This window comes from Leptodactylus fuscus, chromosome 2 (genome assembly GCF_031893055.1).
Source record: "Leptodactylus fuscus isolate aLepFus1 chromosome 2, aLepFus1.hap2, whole genome shotgun sequence".
NCBI lineage: Eukaryota > Metazoa > Chordata > Amphibia > Anura > Leptodactylidae > Leptodactylus > Leptodactylus fuscus.
In genome coordinates, this window is record NC_134266.1 from 160,075,521 (window position 1) to 160,095,072 (window position 19,552).

The following is a 19,552-nucleotide window of genomic DNA, read 5'->3' on the forward strand; positions in this document are numbered from 1 at the left end:
TTCTACATGCCAGAGGATTAGATATATGCGTCTGCACACAGTACCACATGCTGTAGGATTAGATACGCGCGTCTGTACACAGTTCCACACGCTGAAGGATTAGATACGTTTGTCTGCACAAAGTACTACACGGGGGAGGATTAGCTATGCATCTCTTCACACAATACCACACAGGGGAAGATTATATACACACATCTGTACACAGTTCAACACGCCGGAGGATTAGATACGCATGTCTTTACATAGTACCACCACCAGAGGATTGGATACGCACATCTGCACACAGTTCCACATGCCAGAGAATTAGAAACGCATGTCTGCACACAGTACCACATGCCGTAGTATTAGATACGCGCGTCTGCACACAGTTTCACACACCGGAGGATTAGATATGCGCGTCTGCACACAGTTCCACAGTCCGGGGGATTGGATACATGCATCTGCACACAGTACCACATGCTAGAGGATTGTATAGGCATATCTACACAGTTCCACATGCCACGGGATTAGATATGCGCGTCTGCACAAAGTACCACATGCTGAAAGATTAGATACACAGGTCAGCACACAGTATCACACGCCATAGGATTAGATACACGTGTCTGCACACAGCTCCACATGCCAAAGGATTAGATATGTACATCTGCACACAGTTCCACATTCTAGAGGATTAGATACGTGCATCTCCACAAAGTACCACACGCCAGAGGATTGGCGTTCCACATGCCGGAGGATTAGATACACACATCTCTACACAATAACGGAGGATTAGATGCGCGCGTCTGCACACAGTACCACATGCATATAAGCTAAGGTTAGCATTGTCTTCAACTTAAAAAACAATGTATTAAAAAGTTGATAATTGTGGAAGTTGAGAGTCTTATGTATATAACTAAAAATGCACATAAAATCTCATAAAAATATATAATATTTTTGTTTTAATGAAGTATTTTTCATGTAGAAAAATATATTGAACACACTATGACATTTAAGATTACTGTGTTTGTAGTGTAACGCCCATGTAGATTATATTCTGCATTCACATTCCATGCTTTTTCTGTTGTAAAATTGTAAATGTGTTAAAGTATAAACTCACTAGACAGATTTAAACTCTGTTTCTGACTATTATTACAAAGCAGAACATAGAAATTGCTGAAATACAATTAGAGTCAGTGTGGTGTGTTATAGAAAAAGTGACATTTTCAACTTCAGACAGGTGCAACCATCACAGCAGATCACCACATAACACAATTCTGAAATATATATATACAGTATATATATATATATATATATATATATATATATATATATATATATATACACACAGTATATATATACACAGTATATATATATATATATATATATATATATATACACACACACAGTATATATATATATATATATATATATATACGCACACACAGATATATAAATAAATAAATATTTATCACATGCAAGCACAGTTCATAAATAAATGTGTCATTTTCTTTAAAGAGATATCCCCACAATTAACATCTATCATCTATGGGACTTATTTACATCACTTAGTCTAATAGAATTTCAATGCAATGGAAACTTACATGCTCCGCAGCCACTCCATACCAAATCCTTCTCAATGCAGTTCTGCAGTGAGAAGGAACAGAGGGCTTAAAAACACATCATCACATTGGAAAAAGCCTTAAAGGGGTATTCCCATAACTCTTGTTCTGCAGTCTGCAGGCTCTGTGCTCTCTTCACTTCCTGGATTTCTTGGCACATTGGTGGGTGGGGTTTCACTTGCTCTGCTATCTGCTAGGTTTGCAGTTAGTAATGAGGGATTGGTTGTAATTACATTACCACAGTATGAAGCTGATGTAGAAGCTGATGTAGCAGAGCTAGATTTGAGTCAGCTTGCATTACATACAGAGGTAACGGACTCCTTATCTCAGCCCTTATCAGCCAAATTCAATTAAACCGGCTGAGAAGTGGAAAAGCTTGTCAGACATATACAGCTCAGAGCTGCTCCCAGCACTCAGCCCCTCACTCCCCCCCTGAGAGCAGGCAGCTACGTCACTGAGGGATTGAGCAGATAAGCCGCGTGGCCATAGAAACGAAGTGTGAACGCGCGTATCACATTGAAAGCAATAGGTAAAAAAAAGTCTCCCATTGATTTCAATGGGGAGCGCGCGTATGCCGGCACCCATAGAAATCAATGGGATCTGTTTTAATGCCACTCACTCTGAACGAGTTTACGTTCAGAATGAGCGGAGCGTTTACTCCGTGTGAAGGCTCCCTTATTCCAAAAATGTGCAAAGTGCATAGTTTTTTTTTCCCAACTAAGAATGTTACAGAGTATAAAGGCAGTCTATAACCTCAATATGCATATTCAACTGTCACCCCCGTATTATAGAGTATGTTACAGTGATAACATATTTTTATTACATATGTCACTTTGTAGATTTGGAGAAAAACACCACATGAAGCTTAAACCAATGCCTCATCAAAAAAATTCCTTCATGATTTCAATCTGGCATCAATATAAAACCCTGGATCAACTTGTCCTTACCAAAATCTAAAACCCATAGCCTGTAATATTTTTCTGTTCAAGAAAGGCATCCAGGCCCTCTTTGAACTTACTCAATGAATCCACCATCACCACTTCCTGAGAGTTCCATAGCCTCGCTGTTCTTACTGTACAGAATCCCCTTCTATGTTAATGGCTAAAGTTTCTCTCCACTAGACTTAGAGGATCTCCCTTTGTCAATGGCCTAGGAGTAAAAAGATCATTGGAAACTTCTTTGTGCTGTCCCTTCATGTATTTGTACATTGTTATTAGATCTCCTTGTAGACTTTTATCTGAACTGAATAACCCAAAGTCTATTAATCCATCATTGCACTCCAATCCACCTTTCCCCTAAAATCTTGGTCACCCTTCTTTACACTCTTTCTAGTTCAATTCTATCCTTTTTGTACACTGGGGCCCAAAATTGCACACAATAGTCTGTGTGGCTGTACCAGTGATTTGTATAGAGGCAAAACTATGTTCTTGTCATGAGAATCTATACTTCTTTTGATGCCTGGCACTGGCCACTAAATGTAAGCTTACTGTAAGGATTGGAGTCAGGGTCAGGCAGTGCAAAGTGACACAGCTGGGAAAGCAACACTGTGCAACTAATGACAAAAGAGGTCGCAGGCCCTGCGGCTATAACTATGCTGTAATATCTGAGATGAGGCAGACCAATGCACTTCCTAATTGAAGTGCGCCTACCACGGCTCCTAAACTTCTATCCGGCAGCTAGGATGAGGGGAGAGGAGGCCCTGAAAGTCCTAGGGACTGGAGTCACGGGGTCACACCTAAACAGAAAGCACAGTGTAAATGCAATGCAAAACAAAAGACTAAACAGCATGGAACCAGGGAGGACCACAAGTCCCAGCAAGACACAGAAGAGAAGGCGAGGTCAGACGAGCAAGAGGTCAAGCCAGGAGATATAATAAAAGGTACCAAATCAAAAGACAAGGGATAGTCAAATATACAAGCCGGGTCTAAAAACCAAGAAACATATGGAATACAAACAGACAGGGAATCAGACTGAGCAGGGGGACCAGGAAACACAAAGTGAATGGCTGGCAAGGATCCATGCCTGGGTGGGGATAAAATAGCAGCAGAAAAACACACCTGATGGCTAATGATATGGAGACTGAGAGCAAGGGAAAGATTAACCCTTAATGACCTAAGCACACCCAATAGAACTCCTAACACGTCTCCCAGGGAGACGCCGCGCAGCAAGGAGACCGCGGCGACTCCGTATCCTGACAGTAACTCCCCTTTGAGGAGAGGCCTCCGGACCCTCAAGAGGACCCCCTGGCTTAGTAGGGTAAGAACGGAAAAACTCCTCCACCAATCTAGGAGCGTGAAGGTCTCTGGCTGCCACCCAAACACGTTCCTCTGGTCCATACCCCTTCCAATGTATGAGGAACTGAAGGGAATTCCACACTCTGCGTGAATCAATGACCCATTCCACCTCATACTCTAGTTCCCCCTGAACGATCACTGGTTCGGGTGGGGAACGAGTGACCATTGCCGGAACATACTTTTTGAGTAGGGACTTATGAAAAACTGGGTGAATATGGAGGGACCTAGGAAGTGATAATTTGAATGACACAGGGTTGATTATTTCAGAAATGGGATATGGACCAATAAAACGCAGGGCAAACTTAGTAGATGGAACATGAAGTTGGAGATTTTTAGTGGATAACCAGACCTTGTCACCCACCACAAAGTCAGGTCCAGGGCGGCGCTTTCTGTTGGCGAAAGTTACTTGATTAGCCTGGGCTTTTCTCAGTGATGCCTGGCTTTCAGCCCATACAGTACAGAGAGATTTAGCAACGTCCTCTACTGAAGAAAAGGCAAATTCATTGCCTGTTCCTGAGGAGAATCTGGGGTGAAAACCATAGTTAATGTGGAAAGGAGACGACTGAGTCGAGGAGTTGACATGATTATTTAGTGCAAACTCAGCCATGGGCAAATATTCACTCCATTTATCTTGGCAATCAGACACAAAGCACCTCAAATACTGTTCCAAAGATTGATTCAATCTCTCTGTTTGACCGTTAGTCTCTGGGTGGAAGGCTGAGGAGAAAGAAAGAGAGACTCCCAATCTGTTACAAAAGGCTTTCCAAAACCTGGACACAAACTGTACGCCCCTGTCCGACACCACATTTGAAGGAATACCATGCAGACGTAAAATGTGGCGGATAAACAACCAGGCCAACAATTTAGCTGAAGGCAATTTTTTCAAGGCAACAAAGTGGGACTGTAAGGATTGGAGTCAGGGTCAGGCAGTGCAAAGTGACACAGCTGGGAAAGCAACACTGTGCAACTAATGACAAAAGGGGTCGTAGGCCCTGCAGCTATAACTATGCTGTAATATCTGAGATGAGGCAGACCAATGCACTTCCTAATTGAAGTGTGCCTACCACGACTCCTTACGCTTCTATCCCGGCGGCTAGGATAAGGGAAGAGGAGGCCCTGAAAGTCCTAGGGACTGGAGTCACGGGGTCACACCTAAACAGAAAGCACAGTGTAACTGCAATGCAAAACAAAAGACTAAACAGCATGGAACCAGGGAGGACCACAAGTCCCAGCAAGACACAGAAGAGAAGGCGAGGTCAGACGAGCAAGAGGTCAAGCCAGGAGATATAATAAAAGGTACCAAATCAAAAGACAAGGGATAGTCAAAAATACAAGCCGGGTCTAAAAACCAAGAAACATATGGAATACAAACAGACAGGGAATCAGACTGAGCAGGGGGACCAGGAAACACAAAGTGAATGGCTGGCAAGGATCCATGCCTGGGTGGAGTTTAAATAGCAGCAGAGAAACACACCTGATGGTTAACGGCATGGAGACTGAAGGCAGGGAAAAGATTAACCCTTAATGACCTAAGCACACCCAATAGAACTAACACGTCTCCCAGGGAGACGCCACGCAGCAAGGAGACCGCGGCGACTCCGTATCCTGACACTTACTGTCCACTAAAATCCACAAATTTTCATTGGCAGTCTTACCCATTAATTTATTATTAGGTACATGATCATACATTTATTTCTTTGACCAAATTATCTAACCTTAAATTTATATTAATATTAAATTTATATTTACATTAAACTTCATTTGCCAAGTCTCCAACCAAGCTTCCAGCTTCCCTAGATCCCCCTGTAATATTCTACTATCCTCCTCATGTTTGGTTACCTTACAGAGTTTAGTATCATCTGCAAATATAGACACCCTGCTTTGTAAACCCTCTACCAGGTCATTAATAAAGATATTAAACAAGAGAGGACCCAATACTGACCCCTGTGGCACCCCACTGGTGACTGTGACCCAGTCTAAGCATTTACTATTAACAAGCACCCATCTGTTTCCTATCAGTGAGCCAGTTATGAACCTAAATGCAAATGTTTTCCCCCAGTCCCAACATTCTCATTTTGCATACCAATCTTTTATGTGCTAAAGTATCAAAAGCCTTTGAAAAGTCCAGGTACACCATGTCCACTGCATTACCCATGTCCAGTCTAGAACTGACCTCCTCATAGAAGCTGATCAGATTAGTTTGACCAGACTGACTCCTCATAAACCCATGCTGATTTGGTGTTATAAGATAATTTATATTGAGATACTCCAGGATAGCTTCTCTTAGAAAGCCCTCAAATATCTTTCCCACCACAGAAGTCAAACTTACTGGCCTATACTTTCCAGGCTCACTTTTACACCACTTTTTAAATATTGGCACCACATTTGCTATGCGTCAGTCCTGTGGAACACAGTCATTACTGAATCCTTAAATATTAGATATATGGGTCTGTCTATCAATGTGCATAATTCCCTCAGAACTTGGCATGTACGTCATCTGGACCAGGCTATTTCTCCATTTTAGTATATCTTCTATGTTATACACTAGGAAGTAGAGATTTCATTACTATTATTAGACTCGAGGAAAAGTACTTACATTGTTTCGCTGTTCTTATCTTTCCAGAGAAACAGAACATTTTGTATAGAAAACTAGTTAAAAAGTTAAAGTGCGGTTCACTATGCTGTTAAGATCCAATCCATGAAGTTTCTGTTTAACAATCAGAGTAACTGGGTTCGAAGCATTATTCTTTCCTGTATAAAATGGAAATTTGACATTAGGGGCCAAAGTGCTAATACAAAGATATTTTATGAATATCATAAAAGTAATAACTAATAATGATGAAATGTTGATCTGCATGTGAGATAAAGTAGGAGGTATTTCATTCATTGCCTCACATGGGAAATATTTGCAATCTACATATTACAGACAGTTTTCTTGAATAGAATTTGTTCTAAGGTAATTTAATGATTCAGATTTTCATTGATATAAAAGTTCTAGAAAACATTCCTATGACGACATCCTGAGCTATCATGTTTAGATTGTCTCTTTATCGGCTACTTAGCACTGCTATCATTATTATAATATTAATAAGTAGAAATATTCATATTCAGCTAACATTACCAAGAAAGAACGTTTAATAGTATTTTTTTTAATTTTTATCTTGCATTACAAAAGAGAAAACATTAACAAATGAAATTCTATAGTTTAATGCTTTTACTCGATATCCTCTACTTTCCAAACCTAAACCCACCTACTATCACCCATTGACTCATTTTGTATTATGTACATTTAGAAAACCTGTCTATATGAAGATTCAGAAGCTTTGGCTTTCCTCTGCTATCAACTAAATTCTATAATTTTATGGCATCACATTTTGTTTAGTTGCTAGAAATTGTAAGAACACATTGCACCGTTCAAATAAAATTAAAACTCTCATTACAGATTTACATATTTCAACTAAATATATTATATTATATTATACACATATACATACACACATACACAATTTTTCATTGTCTCTCTGGCTTACACAAAATGTGTTAGTAATGAAAGTAACAATTCCCATAAAAATGTAAAGTTAATCCTGCCAAACTTGAAATATATTTTTATGAACAGTCCTCATCCGTAGTTTCTCCTGAGGCAGACTATCGATTAATCCATGTCAGGTTGCATTAATCAACTAGTTTGGACCAAAACATCACGAAACCTAAAGCAGCATGGATCATACCACCCGGTGTGATATGTCACATTTAAGCACTTTACATCTCACAGATGATAAAAAAAATATCAGAATGAGAAAGTTTCAGCGCTGGACAAGACACGAAGAGTCAGAAAGTTTAGAAAACTATAAAAGTTCTTCGTGTTTAGATTTCTGAATAGTTACTAGTTGCCAAAGACCACTGTGAGATTAAATTATGATGGAAGTGACCATAATTACAGTATGTTACTATTTCTAATGCTAATGCTTATATTTTATGTGTTGTTCATACAGTACCTGTCTACAGCTTCATATTATGGAAGGTATCGGTCCAAAGAACTAGTAAGCAGGACACATTACAACTACAGGAGCTTTTATGACATCCCTATCAAAATCCATAGAGATTAATATGTAGTTGGCCTCCATTTTCAGCTAAACCATCTTCTACTCTTCTGGGAAAACATTCTATTAAGTTTTGGATTGTGTCTACAAGTGTGTCTATCAAGAATAATTGATAACCAAATCACCAGGTCCACCAGAATACCAAGATCGGATTTAGTAAAATACAATACCAAACAGGAAAACAATCGGGTGCCCCTGGTCGTCACATATAACCCACACCTGGAGACGCTGAGAGGAATCACATGCAAATTACATCCACTACTGCAAAAAGACCACCATCTAAAATCCATATTTCCAGACCCCCCTCTCCTGTGCTACAGACAGCCACCAAATCTCAGGAATATGGTTATTAGCAGCTCACTGTCACCTCCAACTAACACAGGAACATTCCCATGTGGACAGAAGAGATGCAAAACATGCCCTCACATACTGACCACTGACAGGATAAAGATCCCAAACTCTAACAGGGAATATAAAATCTCAGGTGTGTTCATCTGTAATACACCTAATGTAGTGTATTTAACAATGTGCACCAAATGTCCCACTGAAAATCTGTATGTTGGAGAGACTGGACAGCAGCTTACAATGCATATAAATTCACATCGCCGTACAATTAGAAAACGAAGAATGGACCTTCCCATGTCAAAACATTTCTACAGTGAGTATTGTAATATCACCAATGACATGAAAATTTTGGTTTTAAAAGGGAATTTTAAATCAAGGAAAGAGCAACGGATTTATGAGTATAAACTTATGACCCTGCTTCAAACACTGGAGAAGGGGTTAAATCTGTCACATGGGTTTATGGCATCTTACAGAAATCACTGACCTCAGACCCTGAGAACTGATAAGAACCTGGAATTGCTTACATTGTTTCTACCAATAACGAATAACCCTCTTCCCCCCTTCCTCCTAGAATTCTATCCCTATGTGTCCTTTTGTACATAAATATGCATCCTTCAGAAATGGTTTTTAAATTTACTTGAGAAAAGAGCTGAGAGTTCCGAAATGTTGTAATCTGTCATCATTATTAGTTAGCCATTAAAAAGGTATCAACTACTGAATACTATCAAGTTTTCTGTTTTTTTTATATTTCCTACCCACTCGCTAACATGGTACGAGAACAAACATTTTCCTTATAAGAAATCTTTAAAAGCAGCTTTATATTTGGGTGAAGATATGCACTGAATAGGACCAAGAGATTTGATCTATTTCAAGTTTATTTTCTACAACCTTTTTCTTTTCAGCTATTCAGTATGCATAGAAACAGAACAAATGTGACAGAGTCTGAAGTTCGGAACATTTAGCAATTGTTAAGTTTCCAGACTGATTATAGCAGCATGCACACAATAGTAAGTGTAGCTAAATGTGACCTTTAATTCCTAAGCATTTCCTTACTTTTACCTGCTGTTCATAAGTGAAGAGTTGATTTCTTTTGATTTAGAGAGCCAAGGCAATCAAACTTACTATAAAGGCCATTGCTATATTTTCTACTTGTGTTGGAGGAGACGTACTGTTACAGTAACAAGATGTCAAATGACATACATGGTAGCTGCACTCTGTAAAACATGTCATTTATTGGAGCAATAATGGTGTTCATTAATAAGAACAAGTCGGTCTGACCTCTTTTGAGTTAACAAGAAGTTATTTGATACAGTCATCAGAAATTGATATTAGGAATTGTTAGTAACAAAAAATCCAGGTTAAAGAAGTAAAATCAGATTAAATAGTAATATAATTTTAAACCTTCTATACTTGACAAAAATATTTTATTTCTAAATTTTCAATAGATAGTAAAGCGTACTGTATCCTAAAATGTCTGTTTTACATAAAGTATCATGAGAGTGAGCCATTTTATATAGTTTGTTTTTTTACAGTGTCAGATCTTTTCTGTTCTGTAGGTACCGAGTGCATAGAAAATACCTATCACCACCTCTATTATCTCCAACTCTTTGCATCTGTCAATAATTGCTGCTCCTGAGCTATATTTACTGTTAGCTTACACACCCAATATGCTAATTGTCAGATGGGCAGTGCTCAGCTTGAGTAGACAGACAGGGACCGCCCATTTGGGAGTTTCTAATTAGCATATTGGGTGCTGATATTAGTAGGAGTAAAATTCTAGAGAATAACTCCTCTGGAATTGGTGGAGGACCACACTTTGAAGAATATAAAAAGTTGGAGTTGGAAGAGGTGCTGAAAGGTCCTCTTTAAACTGAATGTCCTTTTTTGTTTTATATCTAAAGGGGCTAAAATTTTGTGCTGATTCTACTGTTAAAGAATAGAGATGAGCAAACACTGTTCGATCGAATACAGATTACTGCAAACACAGTAAAAATTTGTATCCCCTCCCACCTTCTCTGGTGCGTTTTTTGCACCAATAACAGCGCAGGGGAGGTGGGACAGGAACTACGACAACGGAGGCAGTGAAAAAAAAATTGGAAAAAGTAATCGGCGGCCGGAAGCAGATAACCTCCAATTTAGATGAATGGTGGATTTACCATTCGAATAATTTGGGACTGTGAACTATGTGACTGTGAGACAGGGACAGATCTACAGGCAGGGTTAGCTAGGGATTACCTTTATTTAGGGGGGAATGTTACTCACACAGCTCTTTGGGGCTCTATCTCGTCGGGATCCCTGTCAGCTTGCGATATGCGGGAGCTGACTTTTTCCCATAGGAATGTATTGACCAGCGTTGATTGGCCGAATGCCATACAGAAGTACGGCATTCGGCTAATCAACGCTGGTCAATGCATTCCTATGCCGAAATGAAGCAGAGCTGGACCTGCTACACACTCAGCTGTACCGATGTAGCAATCCAATGCAGCAGCGCTGAGTGTGTAGCAGGTCCAGCTCTGCTACAATGGACACTGCTACATCGCCAACACTTACGGTTGAGCCAATCTTGACATTTCAGGATTGTTTTTAAAATCCAATTTCCAATCATTCAGAGATTGGATTTTAAAAATGATCCTATTCACTACACAGCATGTAGTCCAAAAATTGTTGGACTCCACACTGTGTAGTGATTAAACCCCCTCCCACCATTGTCCACTTACCTACATAGCTGCAGCTCCCAGCTCTTCTTGGTTGGTCCATTGTCCACTTGTCTTCAGAGCGCTTTGCCCCGCCTCCCGAGACTAGTATTATGGAGAAGGCAGGGCTTAGGAGAGTGTGGGCGGGTACTGGAAGGGGAGACATGAGTGGCGCGGTTTTGGAAATCGCAGCATGTTAGTTATATCTATAGAAATGCCGGAGGTTTCCCCGTAGGTATAATTGTAACAGAAAGTTCGTGGAGGTAAACTCCGCAAACTTTCTATTTAAAGTGCTGCGTGAAGAACTGCGATACACTTTTTGGTTGCGGGACGTCCTGTGAAGCCTTAGCCTCACAAAGATGTTAAACTTTGCAAACATATTTTTTTTCCTTAACTCCTTAACGACCGGCCCATAGGGAATCTACGTCGGCACTGACAGGTCCTTAACCAACACTGTCAACCAAAAAAATTCACTGATTTATGTCCCCAAATGTGTTTTTGTTCTGCAGACTTAGTATCGCATAAAAAAATACTATAAATGAGGTATCGCCGTAACCGTACCGACCCGCAGAATAAAGGTCACACGTTACTTATACTGTACGCTGCATGGCGCAAAATTTAAAAGGTAAAATTCAATGCCAGAATTGATTTTATTTTTTTAAATCCAGCAGAAAAAGAGTTAATAAAATGTATTCAATAGATTGTAGGCACCCAAAAATGGTGTCATTACAAAATGCATCACATCCCGCAAACAACAAGTCCTTTTATGGCCGCATCACCGTAAAAATAAAGAAAATATAGCATCTAGCAATGTGAAGGCAAAAACCCGCAAAAAAATCGCCAAATCATTAGAATACAACTGGCTGCGGCAGGTAGGGAATATATAAGCTGTCTGAGCGGATATCAGGGGACACCCCAGATTTACAGATTATGAGGGAACAGACACCAGAAATGACCCCCAAAGTGACCCCCAGAGTGACTACCCCAATCATAGGAGCTCCTGGAACATAGTAGGGAATTTGGTGTCTGCAATGTCCTCCGCACTGCTTATACACTCACCGGCCACTTTATTAGGTACACCTGTCCAACTGCTCGTTAACACTTAATTTCTAATCAGCCAATTACATGGCGGCAACTCAGTGCATTTAGGCATGTAGACATGGTCAAGACAATCTCCTGCAGTTCAAACCGAGCATCAGTATGGGGAAGAAAGGTGATTTGAGTGCCTTTGAACGTGGCGTGGTTGTTGGTGCCAGAAGGGCTGGTCTGAGTATTTCAGAAACTGCTGATCTACTGGGATTTTCACGCACAACCATCTCTAGGGTTTACAGAGACTGGTCCGAAAAAGAAAAAACATCCAGTGAGCGGCAGTTCTGTGGGCGGAAATGCGTTGTTGATGCCAGAGGTCAGAGGAGAATGGCCAGACTGGTTTGAGCTGATAGGAAGGCAACAGTGACTCAAATAGCCACCCGTTACAACCAAGGTAGCCAGAAGAGCATCTCTGAATGCACAGTATGTCGAACTTTGAGGCAGATGGGCTACAGCAGCAGAAGACCACACCGGGTGCCACTCCTTTCAGCTAAGAACAGGAAACTGAGGCTACAATTTGCACAAGCTCATCGAAATTGGACAATTGAAGATTGGAAAAACGTTGCCTGGTCTGATGAGTCTCGATTTCTGCTGCGACATTCGGATGGTAGGGTCAGAATTTGGCGTCAACAACATGAAAGCATGGATCCATCCTGCCTTGTATCAACGGTTCAGGCTGGTGGTGGTGGTGTCATGGTGTGGGGAATATTTTCTTGGCACTCTTTGGGCCCCTTGGTACCAATTGAGCATCGTTGCAACGCCAAAGCCTACCTGAGTATTGTTGCTGACCATGTCCATCCCTTTATGACCACAATGTACCCAACATCTGATGGCTACTTTCAGCAGGATAATGCGCCATGTCATAAAGCTGGAATCATCTCAGACTGGTTTCTAGAACATGATAATGAGTTCACTGTACTCCAATGGCCTCCACAGTCACCAGATCTCAATCCAATAGAGCATCTTTGGGATGTGGTGGAACGGGAGATTCGCATCACGGATGTGCAGCCGACAAATCTGCGGCAACTGTGTGATGCCATCATGTCAATATGGACCAAAATCTCTGAGGAATGCTTCCAGCACCTTGTTGAATCTATGCCACGAAGAATTGAGGCAGTTCTGAAGGCAAAAGGGGGTCCAACCCGTTACTAGCATGGTGTACCTAATAAAGTGGCCGGTGAGTGTATATTCCCTCTTCGCCATCCGCTGTGCAATCACGTCCGGATACCAATACTTACTACACCCCCTGAGAAATTCCTTGAGGGGTGCAGTTTTCAAACTGCGCTCACTCCTTTGGGGAATCCACTTTTCTGGTACCTTACAGGCTCTACAAACATGACATGGCGTCCAGATACCAAACATCTGAATCTGTACTCCAAAAGCCTCATCGCGCTCTGCGCCCTGCTGTGTGCCCAAACTGCAGTTTATGCCACATGTATGACACATGTGTGATACTGGTGTACCCCGGATAACGGACGTAATGTCATATGTGGGTATAAACTGATATTAGGGCACAGCCGGACACAGAAAGGAAGAAGGGTCATTTGGTTTTTGGACACCATGACACTTTTGTAGAGCTGAAACGCCAGTAAAGTGGAATCCCCTGATATGTGACCTTATTTTGGAAACTACACCCCTGAAGGATTTATTCAGGGGTACAAAGAGCATTTTTAACCCCCAAATGTTGCTCTAACTTATTATCCATAAATGAATATGAAACTGATTGTGTGAAGTGAAAATGACCATTTTTCCAGGAATACGTAATTTCAGTGCGTAATATGTTGTGCCCGACTTGTATCAGAGATGAACGCTCTGAAAGCTGTTGTGCCCGGGATACCCGCTTATCAGTTTTTGGAGTGTGTATCTCTGCTGACATAAGTTGGGCACAACATATCGGGCACTAAAATGGCGAATCTCTGGAAAAATTTCATTTTTAACTTCTCATTATCAGTTGCGATTTCATTTCTGGAAACTAAATAAATGCAACACTCAGGGGTTAAAAACGCTCGCTATGCCACTTGATAAATCCCATCAGTGGGCTAGTGTCCAAAATGGGGTGACATGTCTGCAGATTCCACTTTATTAGCAATTCAGGGTCTTTGCAAAAGTGACGTCCAAAAACCAAACTGTGCGCCAAAAACCAAAATAGCACTCCTTCCCTTCTGTGCCCAAACAGCCAATTCTACCCACATATGGCATTAAGTCCGTTATCCGGGGTACACCAGTGTCATACATGTGGGCATACACCGCCATTTGGGTACACAGCAGGGCGCAGATGTGAAGGAGCGATATGTGCTTTTGGAGTGCAGATTTAGATTGTTGGTGTTTGGACACCGTGTCACATTTGCAGAGACCCTAAAATTGCCCCTACAAAATGGGGTCACTTCTTGGGGAATTCCAGTTTACTAGAACCTCCAGTTCTCTGCAAAAACATCATGGTGCCCAGAGGGTCCCTCTAAATCTGTACCCCAAAAGCTAAAAAGCACAGTGCTCCTTCCCTTCTGAGCCCTGCTGTGTGCCCAAGCAGCAGTTTACACCCACATATATAATTTTTGGCCCCTCGGGATGGCCCACTTAATAGTTTCAGGGGTGCAGGTCTCTGACAACACAAAGTGGGTGCCACGTATTGGGCACCGAAATGTCAGATTTCTTTCAAAATTTCAATTTTCATTTTGTACATTAATTTTTGGGAAGCATTTTTAGGCTCAAAATGATAATACCCCTTGATACATTCTTTGATGGGTGTAGTTTTTAAAATGGGGTCACTTTTGAGGGGTTTGCATTGTATTGGTACTTTAGGGGCTCAGCAAATGCGACATGGCACCTGAAAACTATTCCAGTCTCATCTGCCCTCCAAAACACAAATAGCGCTCTTCCCATTCTGAGCCCTCCATGTACCCATACAGCAGATTATGGCCACATATGGGGTATTGCCGTGTTCAGGAGAAATTGTGTAACAAACTTTGGGGGCTTTTTCTCTTTTAACCCCTTGTGAAAATGAAAACTTTGGGGATAAAGGGACATTTTAGTAATTTTTAACCTACACATCCCAAGGTTAGTAAAATCTATGAAACGGCTATAGGGTCAAACTACTGACTATACCCCTCAATGAATACCTTAAGGGGTCTAGTTTATAAAATGGGGTCATTTATGGGGGTTTTCAATTGTTTTGGGAACTTAAATCTTGCTTGAATGCTCAATGGGCCTGAAATATCTGCAAGCAAAATTTGTGTCTTGAAATTCAGTTGGTGCTCCCATCTCTTTGGGCCCTACTGTGCGTCCGTACATAGGATTAAGGCCACAAAGTGCACATTTTTGAATACGGGAGAAATGGGGCCATCTATTTTGGAGTGTTTTTCTTTATTTTCATGTCTTGTGTGCAAAAAAACTGCCTTTAAAATGACTCTTTTGTGTAAAAAATATGAGAATTTTTTGTTTGACACAAATTCTTTTAAAACCTATGGGGTGAAAATACTGACTATACCCCTCAATGAATACCTCAAGGGGTCTAGTTTATAAAATGGTGTCATTTATTGGGGTTTTAAATTATTTTGGTAACGCAAATCTTGTTTGAATGCGCAATGGGCCTGAAACATTTAGAAGAAAAAATTGTGTCTTGAAATCCAGTTGGTGCTGAACACAGCAGAAATGGAGTCATCTACTTTGGAGTGTTTTTCTTCATTTTCATGTGTTATTTGCAAAAAAACTGCCTATAAAATGACACTTTTGTGTAAAAAAATATGAAATTTTTTTGTTTGACGCAACATTTATAAAAACTTATGGGGTCAAAGTACTCACTATACCCCTCAATGAATACCTTAAGGGGTCTAGTTTATAAAATGGTGTCATTTATGGGCGTTTTCAATTGCTTTGGTAACTGAAATCTTGTTCAAATGTGCAATGGGCCTAAAATATCTGCAAGCAAAATTTGTGTTTTGAAATCCATTTGGCCCTCGCTACCTCTTAGGCCCTACTATATGTGCGTACATAGGACTAAGGCCACAAAGTGTACATTTTTTAACACAGGAGAAGTGGGGTGATATATTTTGGGTTGTGTTTCTTCTTTTTGATGTTTTGTGTACAAAAAAACTGGCTTTAAAATGACACATATTTGAAGAAAATAAAAATGTAATTTTTTTCATCATTTGTAATAATTCTTGCAAAATAATATTTGTTTGACCAAAATGCTCACTATACCCCTCAAAGAATACCTGAAGGGGGTCTAGTTTTACAAATTGGGTCATTTAATGGGAGTTTCTGTCATTATGCCACCTATTCCTGTCTGCAAACATAGCTTGGTACAGGACAAAATCAGAAACTCAAAATTTCCAAAATTTGCTTATAAACTTGATAAACTTGTAAATCGTCTAAGTTACTCAAATATGTTAAAATTATTTCAAATATGCTTGAAACACAAAAGGAACATTTGGAAGTATATAACTACTATTTTTTTTTGCCCTGTATTATTGTGCATATGTGAGATATCGCAGCTGAAAATGGAAAACATTGAAAAAATTTCAAAATTTTCAGCATTTGCGCGTTTTTTTAATAAATTTACACAAGTTATATCAGTCTAATTTTACCTTCTCAGTAAAGTACAACATGTCACGAAAAAACAATATCAGAATCGCTTGGATGCACTATACTGTTACTGAATTATTCACTGATAAAGTCACACAGGGCAAATTTCCAAAATTTGGCTTGGTCATTAAGGTCCAAAATAAGCTGGTCACTAAGGGGTTAAAGTAACCATATTCTGACACCCAGAACATTTTTTATATTTCTGTGTATGTGTATGCATAGGGTGTGTTTTTTTTTTGTTTTTTTTTGAGCGGGGTCAAGTGCAAGTCTGAGAGCCTTCAATAGACTCCATGCTGTTATGTCAATGAGAAGCTGGTCCAGGATCTTGCTCCAGGTGCTCCAGACACTGCTGGCAAAATGGGGGAGTCATTAGCGCTGGGTCTCTGCTGTTTAAAACCAAAAATATAATAAAATATATGCTTGAAATTCATACCATTTTTTACAAGTATTTAAAACTGATGAATAATAAAGGATGTGAAGGAGGCCTTATACTATTACTAATGTTTACCTTAAAGGTTCTTATAGTTCCTGCTCATATAATATGCCTCATTAAAGATTTTTTCACAAGAACAGGCACCACTGAAGCTTTTATGTTCGGCTATGCAAAGCTTATAATTGCTCTGTTTGGAACATATTTTTATATTTAAAAATAGAATACTTTTGCCCAATCGGTCTTATTGGAAAAAGTGGTTGAACAGCAGGAACTGCATTAAAAGGGGAAAATGGGACACATAACTAATCAAGCACAATGGTCAATATGAAGTGTTATTTAATTTAGACACTTTCTATAACCCCAGAAACCTTTCAGGCAATTTTCTGTGAATATATTAAATAAAGAAAGAAGTGTTCACTTTTCCATTTTCTGATGCACATTGTACTGTACTAGTAATGCATAACATTAAGCTACCTAGAATAACAAGGTAACTGAGACATAAGTATTTCAACACTTTTAGGATAATTGCCAACAATTTTTTTAATAAAGCTGTTTAATAATTTATCCTAGTGCTGCAAAAGGTTATATATACAGTGGGGCAAAAAAGTATTTAGTCAGTCACCAATAGTGCAAGTTCCACCACTTAAAAAGATGAGAGGCGTCTGTAATTTACATCATAGGTAGACCTCAACTATGAGAGACTAAATGAGAAAACAAATCCAGAAAATCACATTGTCTGATTTTGTAAGAATTTATTTGCAAATTATGGTGGAAAATAAGTATTTGGTCACCTACAAACAAGATTTCTTGCTCTCACAGACCTGTAACTTCTTTAAGAGTCTCCTCTTTCCTCCACTCATTACCTGTAGTAATGACACCTGTTTAAACTTGTTATCAGTATAAAAAGACACCTGTGCACACCCTCAAACAGTCAGACTCCAAACTCCACTATGGTGAAGACCAAAGAGCTGTCAAAGGACACCAGAAACAAAATTGTAGCCCTGCACCAGGCTGGGAAGACTGAATCTGCAATAGGCAACCAGCTTGGATTGAAGAAATCAACTGTGGGAGCAATAATTAGAAAATGGAAGACATACAAGACCACTGATAATCTCCCTCGATCTGGGGATCCATGCAAAATCTCACCCCGTGGGGTCAAAATGATCACAAGAAGGGTGAGTAAAAATCCCAGAACCACGCGGGGGGACCTAGTGAATGAACTGCAGAGAGCTGGGACCAATGTAACAAAGCCTACCATCAGTAACACACTACGCCGCCAGGGACTCAGATCCTGCAGTGCCAGACGTGTACCACTGCTTAAGCCAGTACATGTCCGGGCCCGTCTGAAGTTTGCTAGAGAGCATTTGGATGATCCAGAAGAGTATTGGGAGAATGTCCTATGGGCTGATGAAACCAAACTGGAACTGTTTGGTAGAAACACAACTTTTCGTGTTTGGAGGAAAAAGAATACTGAGTTGCATCCATCAAACACCATACCTACTGTAAAGCATGGGGGTGGAAACATCATGCTTTGGGGCTGTTTCTCTGCAAAGGGGCCAGGACGACTGATCCGGGTACATGAAAGAATGAATGGGGCCATGTATCGTGAGATTTTGAGTGCAAACCTCCTTCCATCAGCAAGGGCATTGAAGATGAAACGTGGCTGGGTCTTTCAACATGACAATGATCCAAAGCACACCACCCGGGCAATAAAGGAGTGGCTTTCTAAGAAGCATTTCAAGGTCCTGGAGTGGCCTAGCCAGTCTCCAGATCTCAACCCTATAGAAAACCTTTGGAGGGAGTTGAAAGTCCGTGTTGCCAAGCGACAGCCCCAAAACATCACTGCTCTAGAGGAGATCTGCATGGAGGAATGGGCCAACATACCAACAACAGTGTGTGCCAACCTTGTGAAGACTTACAGAAAACGTTTGACCTCTGTCATTGCCAACAAAGGATATAGAACAAAGTATTGAGATGAAATTTTGTTACTGACTTTCCAACATAATTTGCAAATAAATTCTTACAAAATCAGACAATGTGATTTTCTGGATTTGTTTTCTCATTTTGTCTCTCATAGTTGAGGTCTACCTATGATGTAAATTACAGACGCCTCTCATCTTTTTAAGTGGTGGAACTTGCACTATTGGTGACTGACTAAATACTTTTTTGCCCCACTGTATGTATGTATATATATATATATATATATAGATAGATAGATAGATAGATAGATAGAGAGAGAGAGAGAGATACACTGTATATACATATATGTATATATGCCCTCGACATTGAAATTGCAAGTCCGGAAATGGAATTATGGAAATCACCAGATTGATAGACATGTTAATGATATGCAAATGATAAAAAAAAATGGAAACATGGAAAGAAAACATTCAAAACATCTCCATTTATTCAGTATCAC